Source organism: Rhinopithecus roxellana, chromosome 1 (genome assembly GCF_007565055.1).
Source record: "Rhinopithecus roxellana isolate Shanxi Qingling chromosome 1, ASM756505v1, whole genome shotgun sequence".
Taxonomy (NCBI): domain Eukaryota; kingdom Metazoa; phylum Chordata; class Mammalia; order Primates; family Cercopithecidae; genus Rhinopithecus; species Rhinopithecus roxellana.
The window spans coordinates 50,997,250-51,007,261 of NC_044549.1; positions in this window are offsets into that span (position 1 = coordinate 50,997,250).

A 10,012-nucleotide genomic window follows, 5' to 3' on the forward strand; every position below is an offset into this window, starting at 1 on the left:
TTTCACTTAAAGGTTTAATATTAAAATAGTAGCAAGAATTCATAACCTTAATTGGCTTTTTTTCTCCTGAAAACATGCATATGTACACATGCACACAGATTGCTTGCAATACTAGCACATAGGCCTTTGCACGTTGAAGTTAGCACTGCTGTGGTGCCCTTTTTTTTTTTTTTTTGGCTGGCTTTTTTGACTGCAAGTCTTTTTGGGTAGAACTTTATAGTTAGAAAGTAGCTTTCTAACACTTGGATGGTCTTATACTAGCTGTACTTTATTTTTTGAGTTCTTATTAATGAGCATCCACTTTTGCATTGACAGTGGTTTCAAGATTGCTTTATCAGCCTTTAAAGGATTCTTGGACTAGGCGTGCACATCAGAACTGCAAGGACTAGGCGTGCACATCAGAACTGCAAGGTCCCCAGTGGTTCTGAAGCAGTAAGCTTTGGGTGGTCTCGCATCAGCACTTTCACTGAGCTTCACAGATAATTCTGATGCATACTCCAGGCCTGAACCATTGATCAGTTTGAAACCTGCACAACAAAGCCAAAAAAGTTTTGTTGCACCTTTTGAAATACAGTTAACTATTTTACCATGCCGGAGATTATTCATTCAGAGAGACAGGTCCTTGCTTTGGAGCAATGATAAATATCTGGCAGTACCCAGTCCTTGTGTGTGTGCATTAGCTCAGCACCTGCCCACACTACAAGTCCCCGTAGGATGTACCTTGTCCTTCCCTGTTTCAGCCTTTAACACAATACCTGGTATAGAGTATGTAGTGGGCATCTGTTGAATGAATGCTTTTCCCAGTAGAAGTGTATTCATACAATATTAATAAAATTGTCCCCTGGTTTACAGATAAAAGTGAAAGCACTAAGTGCCCAGTGAGTGAGACCCAGGTGTTCTTCCTCCACCCCTAGTGGTCCCCTGGGCAGGTCTTTTTTTTTGTAACATTCACCAGTCTGTTCTGTAGTCAATCACTGATTAACTTGTCTGTGAACTTGAGAGCAGGAACTATTTCATAGTTTCATTAGCACAGAGTAAACATGTTTGCCATGCAAAGTTATTTTGCATCTGCATTTAAGTGATAGATGTTGAGTCAATGAAAAGTTTTGATTAAGTAATAGTTCTAGATGTGCTAAGTTTTTCAAATTACTAATATCAAGCGGAGATTATTTTTATTTGTAAGGGTATTGCTTTTGTGATAGCATAAATAATGGTTTTCCTTTTTTGTAATGTAAATTAATTGTTGGAAACTTGTATTCCCATAGACTGGGGAAGCTTAATTGCCTTTATAAGTACTTATGTATCAAATTTTCTTTAATAATTTATGCTTTATTACTATATATGTACCAATAATTTTATCTGACTTCTGTTTATATCATTTGTACAATTACATGGTTGTAAAATAAACTTTTAAACCTCACATACTTGCTGTTAGCCACCCATCCCCTACCCCCTTTTTTTAACTGTGGAATCTGAGCCAGGTACGGTGGCTCACACCTGTAATCCCAGTGCTTTGGAAGACTGAGGCAGGTGGATTGCCTGAGTTTGAGACCAGCGTGGGCAACATGGCGAAACACCGTCTCCACTAAAAAATACAAAAATTAGTTGGGGGTGGCCTGCCCCTGTAGTTTCATAGTTGGGGGTGGCCTGCCCCTGTAGTTTCATCTACTCAGGAGGCTGAGATAGGAAGATTGCTTGAGGCTAGGGAGGTAGGGAGGCCAAGGCTGCAATAAGCCATGGTTGTGCCACTGCACTCCAGCCTGGGTGACAGAGCAAGACCCTGTCTCAGGGGAAAAAAAAAGTATGGAATCTGGACAGACAGATATAATCTCTGAACACCAGATTGCATATTCCTTACACTTAACACCTTATCCTGTTTAATCTTATTATAACCTTGTGAAGTAGATGGTATTAGCCTGTTTTTACAGCTAAATAGACCGAGACCTAACAAGAGAGGATGACTCCTCCAAAGTTGCCTGGCTAGCAAGGGGTGGAACATTTATTAATAGCTTTTTCTGTTTGTTTCTTCTTTTCTGTCCTTGAGGGCTCTGAGAGGAGGAAAACTCTTCTACCCACCTCCATGCTCTGTCAAAGTCAAGCTCTAGCACAGCCTGCCAGGCTATTTGGGGAGGCCTCAACTTCTATATAAATGGCCCTTCCCAAGAGGAGAATAGAGAATGGCTGTTTTCCCTGTGGTGGATTAACGTATGAGAATGCAGCAACACCAAGAATGCATTTCCTAGCCTCTTCCTGAACTGCTTTTCTGAGACTCACACCCCTTTAGTCTCTGGGGCTTCCTGGGCCTTGAAAAAGTGTTATTTCCAAGTTGTACTTGGCTCAAATATCTTAGAGTAGTAGTTCTGTCCTTGGAGATAGGCATGAACCTCTTTGAGAATCGGATGGAAAGTTATATTCTCAGAAAAATGCACTGATCTTTGATCCCTGTTTTTAGAGTATGTGTTGTTCCAAGGGATGTTTTTTGTTTTTTAAATGTTAGCTAACTAGGAACTGTCTGTGTCAATCTTAAGGATAAGAGGTGGAAAGGAGAGTTCTACTGGTGAGCACGTAGACTCTTAGCCATTTGTTTTCAGTTAAGTATCATAACCTTGGTCTTAGCAATGCATGTGTCCCTGAGTCCCCAGCCTCTTCCAGTTCTTTTGTTCCCCTCCATCGCCCCTCCATCCCCCTACCAGAAAGAAAACTTATTTTCTGCTAACGTGGGGCTAGGGAATCTTAGGATGTCATGATACCTCACAGAGATTCCTAACTGATCCCCCTGTCTTCAGTCACACCCTGGCCTTCCAAGACACCCGTGCCTCCAGTTTGTGAGCCTCCAGGGGCAGAAGCCCTTTTGTGTCTTCACTGGCATCCTCATCTGAGGCACTTTGGTGATTATTTTCTCTATGTCTGCATGTTATATCTTCCAAAAATGGGTTGACATTTTCTATACCCTGTGTCTCCTCTGGAACTCTATCCTTTGGGTTATATCTTTTTATTCATTTGCTGGCTTTAGTGGATTTGAAGAGGCATCTAAGAAATGCATGTTTTCTAGTCATCTATTGCATAATTAATCACACTCAAACTCAATGACCTAAAGACTCAACGGTCACTTTTTTTTTTTTTTTTTTAATGAAAATCTTTCTGGGCAAGGACTTCATGTCTAAAACACCAAAAGCAATGGCAACAAAAGCCAAAATTGACAAGTGGGATCTAATTAAAGAGCTTCTGCACAGCAAAAGAAACTACCATCAGAGTGAACAGGCAACCTACAGAATGGGAGAAAATTTTTGCAATGTACTCATCTGACAAAGGGCTAATATCCAGAATCTACAAAAAACTCAAACAAATTTACAAGAAAAAAACCCCATCAAAAAGCGGGCAAAGGATATGAACAGACCCTTCTCAAAAGAAGACATTTATGCAGCCAACAAACATGAAAAAATGCTCATCATCACTGGCCATCAGAGAAATGCAAATCAAAACCACAATGAGATACCATCTTACACCAGTTAGAATGGCGATCATTAAAAAGTCAGGAAACAACAGGTGCTGGAGAGGATGTGGAGAAATAGGAACACTTTTACATTGTTGGTGGGACTGTAAACTAGTTCAACCAGCCGGGCGCAGTGGCTCAAGCCTGTAATCCCAGCACTTTGGGAGGCCGAGACGGGAAGATCATGAGGTCAGGAGATCAAGACCATCCTGGCTAACACGGTGAAACCCCATCTCTACTAAAAAAAAACAAAATACAAAAAAACTAGCGGGCGAGGTGGCGGGCGCCTGTAGTCCCACCCACTCAGGAGGCTGAGGCGGGAGAATGGCGTAAACCCGGGAGGTGGAGCTTGCAGTGAGCTGAGATCCGGCCACTGCACTCCAGCCTGGGTGACAAAGCGAGACTCCGTCTCAAAAATAAAAAAAAGAAAAAAGAAAACTAGTTCAACCATTGTGGAAGACAGTGTAGTGGTTCCTCAAGGATCTAGAACTAGAAATACCATTTGACCCAGCCATCCCATTACTGGGTATATACCCAAAGGATTATAAATCATGCTGCTATAAAGACACATGCACACGTATGTGTTTATTGTGGCAACAGTCACTATAGGGAACCAACCCAAATGTCTATCAATGATAGACTGGATTAAGAAAATGTGGCAAATATACACCATGGAATACTACGCAGCCATAAAAAAGGGATGAGTTCATATCCTTTGTAGGGACAGCGATGAAGCTGGAAACCTTCATTCTCAGCCAGCTATCGCAAGGATAGAAAACGAAACACCTGGCTGGGCGCGGTGGCTCAAGCCTGTAATCCCAGCACTTTGGGAGGCCGAGACGGGCGGATCACGAGGTCAGGAGATGGAGACCATCCTGGCTAACACGGTGAAACCCCGTCTCTACTAAAAAATACAAAAAACTAGCCGGGCGAGGTGGGGGGCTCCTGTAGTCCCAGCTACTCGGAAGGCTGAGGCAGGAGAATGGTGTAAACCCGGTAGGCGGAGCTTGCAGTGAGCTGAGATCCGGCCACTGCACTCCAGCCTGGGCGACAGAGCGAGACTCCGTCTCAAAAAAAAAAAAAAAAGAAAGAAAACGAAACACCACATGTTCTCACTCATAGGTGGGAATTGAACAATGAGAACACTTGGACATAGGGTGGGGAACATCACACACCGGGGCCTGTTGTAGGGTGGGGGGAGGGGGGAGGGATAGCATTAGGAGATATACCTAATGTAAATGAGGAGTTAATGGGTGCAGCACACCGACATGGTACATGTATACATATGTAACAAACCTGCACATTGTGCACGTGTATCCTAAAACTTAAAGTATAATAAAAAAAAAAATTCTTAAACCAAAAAATAAAAAAGTAAAAAAAAAATAAATGAAAATCTTTCAGTTCTAGGGGAGTCAAGTTGTTCTCTCTTGGCATCTCTCATAGTCACATAGCTGGAGTCATCGGAAAGGCTTCCTTATATGTCTGGGATTAATACTTGCTGTCAGTGTGAACACTGACATGCGGCACAAAATAAGATTCAGGGTCACATTGAGTAGTACTATAGCTGCATTTTAAAAAGAGCTAATTTTATGTCTATAATAACTTTCATAACTATGTATGTTGGAATAATCAAGTCTTATGCTTTAGGGCATAGCTAATTACTGTAGCCTTCAAGAGTCATTTATTTTTTCACGTATGCTGCTCACAACAGGATAGCTCCATTACACATTCATGAATTCTAGTGTGGCATTGTTAAGGGCTGGTAAGTACAGGCCACTGGATTTGAAGGGCCACAGACTTACTGGAGATGACAATTATTGAACATCCTGGTCTCCCACTTACATCTGTTACTTAGTTCTAAGGAGCATAGGGCTTATTGACTACACTTTATCACGAGATAGATTTCTGGATACAGCTGTTGATGAACATTCCAAAGATGAGATTTGAATATTGATGAGAACGAGGTCATTTAGGGCAGTTTACACTTGAGTGGGTAATCTTTATATATAAACAAGGGTAGTCATCACTGTTGAAAACATGCTTTAGGGCCACCTGGCATGAAACGTTTTAAAGTTCTACAATAGAATTTGAAAGAACTCTGTTCTTGAAGGATTTTTATAATGTATAATTTATAAATACAGATAAATGGGGTTTTCTTCTAATTGCTACAGTGTCCACTTCTGAATCAGAAGAATTTGTGTAAACTTTACCATGAATTTTATATCTTTTTCCAAAACCTTGTTACAGTTTTGAAGCCAGCCAAAAAATAAAACTGGAAACATATTACATTTCCATCAATTTTGCAACCCATTTCCAGAGTTTGAAAAACATCGCTCCAAGCGGAAAAAAAAAACAACAAAAAACTTGTTTTCAGCTTTCTTCATACAGATTTTATTTTGTGCAAGCCTCTCTTTTGCTCTTGTAGAAGTGCTGCCTCTCTGCACTGGCTCTGTCACAACAGCAGCATGAAAGACGATCAAAATTAGAGAATGCGGCATGTCGTCATTCTGCTGTCAACACAGAATGCCCCTTCCGGTATGATAGCTTCAAATGATCTGTACAAGGAAGATCCCAAGTCCATGTAGAGAATTTGTTCTGCAGAATCTCTCATGTGATCACTGGGATATTATGAGGGTGGTCATAGGGTCATCAAGCTTCTCCAGAGGAGTTTTGTGGAAGGCGATGTTTAACCAGCTGGGTGCCACGTTGGTGGTAGTCCTCTGTCTACCTCAGACTGGTTTTCCTCCTCAAATATTACTGTGGGCGTGCATTTCTCCTGTAATGTTTGGCATAGTGTCATAGTCTAAAAGGCTTCTTGTAATCTTGTCTGATGGTACCAGTGCCAGTTCTCATGCCTTACAACATTTTCAGATACTCTTGGGTCTCACTTTCTTCAGCTAAGGATCTGAATATTCACTGCAGATACACCTGTAAACTGCCACTTCTACCACAGACTCAGTCTGGTGAGAAACTGAGATCACTGCCAATATCTGAACTAAGCTTTTATTCGTTATTCACGGTGGCTGAGCTACCACCTCCTCTATCCTTCCTTCTACCTCCCTCCATCCTGCCTGTGCACAGAATCTCCTGAGATGCTTGTAGAAACTGAAGATGCCTGGGCCCCACCCCAGACTACCTACCCACAGGGAACCCCAGGAGGTGAGGTGTGGGCCACAGGAGGAGCCTTGAGGAAGTCCCCTCTGGCTCTCGTAGAGGAGCAGCCAGAGAGCCAGAGGGGACTTCCTCAAGGCTTCTCCTGTGGCAGGGAGGAGCAGTCTTGGTAGAGTGGGGCACTACCAAGGATGGGACAGCTTTGGTAGAGTGGCCTCATTCTGGTTGTATCATGTTGCAAATTTGTGATCTGTCACCCCAGACACACTGCTCTGACTTCACATGACCCACAGGCTCTGGAGTGTGCATTGCTTGCATTGCCTTATGTTTCTGAAAATAGTCCCCCTCCCCTGGAGGTGCATCCCCCAGGACACAAAGGTGTTCTGTGAACATGCACATGCTCTTTTTCTTGGAACTGGTGCAGCAAGGGTATGATGGCTGCCTTCCCAATACAAGACTTGGCAATTCACATAGAACACATGTTAACCATAATCTTCAGTCTTGTCATATATGATACAGATTTAATGATTTTTGCTTGGATAATGAAGTGCAAAATTGAGTTTGTCTTAGTGTCCTATTTATTCTGACTTCAGGAGGAAAAGCTCCTACTGATTGATCCTCTGCAGCCAGAGATTTCTGTCAAATTTAGGAAATAATTCACATTGCAGGTGTCAGAGAATTGCTCCCAGTATCAGCTTATACACGTTCGAAAGAGACATTATAGGGAAGCAGTTACAAAGGTGGGCTTTGCCAATTTTGTGTGTGACCCTGGACAGGTGACTTCATGTTTCTAATCCCATTTCCTTATGTGCAAAATAGGGGTAATAACTCAACTTACCTCAGCAGGTCCCTGAGAGAATTAAATGAAATAACAGGGTTAAAGTGCTAAACACTTCTTTGTTGCTAATAATCATACAAAGGTCTGCTATGAGCCTGAGAGGTCAGTACTGTTTTGCTACTGATTTAACAATTGTGTTTGATTAGGAGCCTAAAAGATCAATGATTATCAAATCAGCTTTCCCCGTGCCCGTTACCTTAATACTTAGCAAACATATATAATAGATGCCTAAATAATTGCCCTATAAATATTGTTACAGATCATCCCCAAAATATAGGAAAAAGCATAGCCCTTGCACTCTGTTAATCCAAACTACAGTCTTTCCAGATTTGGTGCAGAGAGTGGACACTGGTGAATCCCCAGCAGCTGCACCCACAGCTGACTGTTCAGTGCCAATCATGGTGATCCCTCTTACAGAGATTAGGCTCAGGAGTTGGCAGGTGTAAGTGTGAGCCTGGAGAGTAGGAAGGGCCTGCAGGTGCTTCTAAGAAAAATCTAGCTACAAGAAGCCAAGCTGTCCCTCCTTGGTGGCTATGAACAGGGAGTTTTATAGTGTAGCCCCAACCATCAGTGGCAGTCAGCAATAAACTGCTTGGGAACCAACCCTGGAATCAAGCACTGCATGGCAAGTCGGAATAACCAAATCCTCCTGCTTTTGGATTTCCTTTTAACTGATTTCCAAATTGTTTAAACCAGATTGAGATTGGTTTCCATTTACTTGGTGCTGAAAATAGACTTCTTAGTGTATATATATCTGTCCTCTCCACTGACCATTAATGTGTGGAGGCACAGAAGCTTCCATGATCACAGAAATCACAAAACAGGCTGGGCGCTGTGGCTTATGCAGGGAGACCTAGGCAGGTGGATTGCTTGAGCCTAGAAGTTCAAGACCAGCGTGGACAACATAGTGAGACCCAATCTCTACAAAAAAATAGCTGGGCATGGTGGCACATGCCTGTGGGCACAGCTACTTTGGAAGGCTGAGGCGGGAGGATTGCTTGAGCCCGGGAGGTCGAGGCTACAATGAGCCATGACTGCACCACTGCACTCCAGCCTGGGTGACAGAGTGAGACCCCATCTCAAAAAAAAAAAAAAAAAAAAAAAAACCAAAAAACAAAAAAGAAAAAAGAAAAAAAGAAAAACCAAGAAACACAGGCTGAATCAACAGAAGAATATTCCAGCATGTTGTTGACTGTCCTGCATCAGAAAGAAACTCAGGTTCCAAGCCTGGTTCTACCACCTTAGCCCAGGTGACCTCAGTCCCCATCTAGGGCTTGCTTCTGTGTTCAATGTATACTGCTGCTGAAAACACAGCAAATGAAAGGCTAGACTAGAGGACAAAAGGACTCTGTCACCCTTCAGTTGCTGCAGCAGGGTTGCTGGGGTCCTCAGCGCTGGCCTGCATGGTGCACACCCAAAGATCAGAGAAAGCATCAGCCCGTGAGGCCACACATTTTCCCAGAACCAGGCTGCATACAAGGGAAAGTAAGTCTATTAGCTAGTTAGCCTGCTCAGAAAAACTTAAAGCATATTTCTGATATGTAAAGGAATTATTATTATTAGAGACTGGGACTTGCTCTGTTGCTCAGGCTGGAGAGTAGTGGCATTAACCTCCTGGGCTCAAGTGATCCTGCCTCAGCCTCCCAAGTAGCTGGGACTACAGACGTGCATCACCACACCTGGCTACTTTTTGTATTTTTAGTAGAGACAAGAGTTGCGCCATGTTGCCCAAGCTGGTCTTGAACCGCTAGGCACAAGCAATCCACCTGCCTTGGCCTCCCAAAGTGTTGGGATTACAGGCATAAGCCACTGTGCTCAGCCAAAAGGATTATTAGGACCCAGGAACACACACTACTGTGTACGTTTCTGGTGTGCTTTGTATTAGTAATAAGGAACAGAATTCTTCCTACTTACTAAGACCAATCCAGACTGAAGAAACACATTCAATCTGCAGGGAAAAGTGTGAAGCCAGTATTCATGTGAAATAGGTGCTGCTTGTTTTCAGTAAAACTTTTGAGTTTTATTATAAACCTTTATTGATTCTGAGAAGCAGGCAGAGGCCAACCCTGCAAAGGTCTGTGCTTTCCTGAGATAATTAAAATGAAAGAGAAGATTAGGTTCCATGACCAGTTTAGCCTTACTGTGTTAGGGTTTCTCTTCCTTGCCATTTTCTTTTCTTTTCTTTTTTTGAGACATGATCTCACTGTGTCACCAGGGTAGAGTGCAGTGTCATGATCATAACTCACTGTAGTGACCTCCTGGGCTCAAGCAATCCTCCTGTCTCAGCCTCCTAAGTAGCTAGGACTATAAGCATGAGCCACTATGCCTGGCTGATTTTTAATTTAGAGATGGGGTCTCACTATATTGCCCAGGCTGGTCTAGAACTCCCAGGCTCAAACAGTCCTCCTGCCTCAGCCTTCTAAAGTGCTGGGATTACAGGCGTGAGCCACCACACCTGGCCCCAATTTTCATGGATAAGGAAAAAGGTCTCCTGTGTATTGTCTTCATTTTTGTACTGTTAAAGAGCAGGGCCCACTTTAACAAACTTTAATAAACTTTAATAAACCAGT